Source organism: Otolemur garnettii, unplaced genomic scaffold (assembly GCF_000181295.1).
Source record: "Otolemur garnettii isolate 467f Iridium unplaced genomic scaffold, OtoGar3 scaffold00187, whole genome shotgun sequence".
In the NCBI taxonomy this organism is placed as follows: domain Eukaryota; kingdom Metazoa; phylum Chordata; class Mammalia; order Primates; family Galagidae; genus Otolemur; species Otolemur garnettii.
In genome coordinates, this window is record NW_003852582.1 from 236,544 (window position 1) to 239,946 (window position 3,403).

At 36.7% G+C, this 3,403-nt stretch overlaps 1 protein-coding gene across 1 annotated transcript in view; it reads left to right on the forward strand.

The window, feature by feature from the left end:
- The window catches only part of PHOSPHO2 (phosphatase, orphan 2), a 9,381-nt gene that overhangs the window by 1,344 nt on the left and 4,634 nt on the right, over positions 1-3,403 (forward strand). The window contains exon 2 of the mRNA XM_003800857.3: positions 2,923-3,082. The gene's annotated coding sequence lies outside the window, so the exon portion shown is untranslated. The remainder of the gene's footprint in view (positions 1-2,922; positions 3,083-3,403) is intronic.

The following is a 3,403-nucleotide window of genomic DNA, read 5'->3' on the forward strand; positions in this document are numbered from 1 at the left end:
AAGAGACTCGCTTGAGCCCAGGAGTTGGGGGTTGCTGTGAGCTGTAATGCCACGGCACTCTACCCAGGGGGACAGCTTGAGGCTCTGTCTCAAAAAAAAATTAAGATCCTAATATATTATAAATTGTTTGTTAAAATTATTACAGTAAATTGAATGTGTTTGGGGGACCTCAGTTAGACCTCCGTGGACATAAAATCTGTTGAGTGGATGCACACTTGGTTTCAAAAGATCCTTTTCTAATACATTGATGTACAAATGATTTCATTACTAACAAGTTGGCTCCAACAATGAACACGTTAGACACCAAATTGCAGTTGCTCAGAATGAAAAGAACATAAAATTTAATTTTTTAATTTTTAAATTGTATTTATTTTTTGAGAGTCTTACTTTGTCACCCTTGTTAAAGTGCCTTGCATCTTAGCTCATAGCAACCTCAAACTCTTAGGCTCAAGTGATCCTCTTGCTTCAGCCTTCCAAATAGATGAGACTACAGACGCCCAGCTTTTTTGTTTTGTTTTGTTTTACTTTTTAGACATGAGTCTTGCTCTTGTTCAGGCTGGCCTGGAACTCCTGAGCTCAGGTGATCCACCCACATCAGACTCCCACAGTGCTAGCATTACAGGCCTGAGCCACCGCACCCACCAAACATAAAATTTTTAATAACAAAAGTTCTAACATGTAGTTGTACTATTTTTCTTCAGGTTTACTGTCAGGTGTTATTATGTTGGTAAGTATGGAAGAATTAATAAAATACTTGTAGATAATTAGTTCTTGCACATACAACACTGGTGGCTTTTTGGAAAAATAGTTTAAAAAGTACAAGAACAAGAGGATCAGAGATTTTACTCTATTTGCAAGCTAACAACTTAGCCTGCCATAGTTTTGTAGAAGATGCAGACTCTAAGAGATGAATTACAATGGTAGCCAGAATATTAGCAATTTTCCTCATGCCCCAGTTCCCACAGGATGATGCAGAGTGCCCCAGAAGTCACCTGGATGTGGAGTGTGTTGCATTACAAGACAGGAACTCTGAGCCTAGGGAGCCCAAATCTGTATTTTGCATAATAAGCATGCCTTTCAACGCTCTTCATTATACTAACATCCTTGAGACTGTAGTCTAGAGCAAAAGAATGTAAGTGCTTTGCTTGTAAGACATGCAGAACACTATGGACCTATGGAGAATGGTCTCCCAACAAAATTTATCCGGAATTTTAACTAAATTAGTTTCAAAAGTATTAAATCTTGGGCAGCGCCTCTGGCTCAAAGGACTAGAGTACCGGCCCCATATACTGGAGGTGGTGGTTCAAACCCAGCCCCAGCCAAAAAAAAAAAAAAATATATATATATACACACACACACACATATATATATATAGAATTTTGGCTCAGCTCCCATAGCACAGCAGTTAGGGTGCTGGCCACGTACAACAGGTTCAAACCCAGCTCTGGCTAGCTAAACAACAATGACAAATGCAACAACAACAAAAAAATACCCGGGTGTTGTGGTGGGTGCCTGTAGTCCCAGCTACTTGGGAGGCTGAGGCAAGAGAATTGCTTAAGCCCAAGAGTTTGAGGTTGCTGTGAGCTGTGATGCCACAGCACTCTATCAAGGGCAACATAGTGAGACTCTGTCTTAGAAAAAAAGTATTGAATCTCAAAAAGTTTGTTTTTATTTTTATTTAGTTATTTATTTATTTTGAGGCAGTCTCGCTCTGGGGTAGGTTGCCGTGGCCTCCGCCTAGCACACAGCAACCTGAGACTCCTGGGCTCAAATGATCCTCCTGCCTCAGCCTCCCAAGTAACTGGGACTGCCAGTACCCACCACAACACCCAGCTAATTTATCTATACTTTTTTTAGTAGAGAGGGGGGTCGCACTCTCACTTTGGCTGATTTTGAACTCCTGAGCTTAAGGTCCTCCTGCCTCAGCTTTTCAGAGTCCTGGGATTATAGACATTACTGTACCTGGCTGATCTCATAAGATTTGTTGTCATTGATTTGCCAATTTGATGTGGTGGTCAGATGTCCTTTGACTTCACAATCCAGGTTTTAAATCTCTCTAACCTGGATTGTCAGTCAGTCTAGAATTATTTGTTCTTTTATGATCACCATCCTTTTTTCTCTTTGTTGTGAATTTAAGAAGGTAACATATGCACTCTGATACGAAATAGTAAATCATTTTTGGAAGAAAAATATTTTATTACAAAATCAATGGAGAAAAAATGTCAACTACAGTTGAACCCACCCATGACCACTGTATACAAAAACATTTATTTTTAAAACAAAAATGAGATTATACCATACATACTATTTTGTGACTTGTTTGTTTAATTTGAACTGAACATCTTAACTTTTACTGACTGAATAAATATTACAAGGCTATCAAATACATATCTTATTTAACTAATCCCCAATTCTTGGATATCTTTTAGTTTATAGTTATTATTCTGTAATGTAGATAGGTTATTGTTACACTCTGGAAACGTTACATGTACACTAGTAGATACTGTTTGTGCTTTTAAAGAGAATAGTAACTTTTCAGAATTTTAACAAATTGGTATCAAAATAGATTCATGTTCTTTAAGTCTTTGCCCCCATCCTTAATTTTTTTTAAACATTTTTGTTTCAAATACAGCACTAAATCTCTAAATGTTTGTTGACAACAGAATGTGTATACCTCTGTTATTCAACAAATAAAAGAGTGGAATCTGAAAATCTCAAGCAGCTTAATACTTGTGATTTTATCCACTGAAAAAACTGATTTTCACATACTATTCCTTGTTTTATATTTAAGGGTCTTTTTCTTGTTGTTACTTAACCAAATTTTGTTTCTCCCATTGCCAATAGATGTTTTTCTGACAGGAGGAAAAAGAACATAATGAAACACAAATTTGAAAGCTCTTAAAATACTTTTTTTAATTTTAGGAGTTAAGAAGTTTCCATTCTTGTGCTCCAAACCAGAAGACCTGTTTTATAGACTAGAAATAATGTTTAAAAGCAACTGGCTGGTGTTTAAAACTGAGGATTATCATGACCTAAGCCCTATGCTGAAGTAAGATTAATTGTCTTGGAAATACAAAGTTGGGTAAGTATTTTTAATAAAGGTTTATGTTGAGTGGTGAAAAAAGACAAATAGAAAAAGATCTGAAATTATGAGAAGTACACTTATATTAGTGGTAGAACTATGTTGCCTTCAGTCTCATGCTACTTTGAGACTAATAGTTCAGAAATTTCAGTAATTTATGTATAATTAAATCTAGGCTAGATGCAGTTTTCAACTAATGAGTTACATTTGTTTTATTTTTTTTGTTTTTTTTTTTTTGAGACAGAGCCTCAAGCTGTCCCCCTGGGTAGAGTGCTGTGGCATCACAGCTCACAGCAACCTCCAACACCTGGGCTCAAGTGA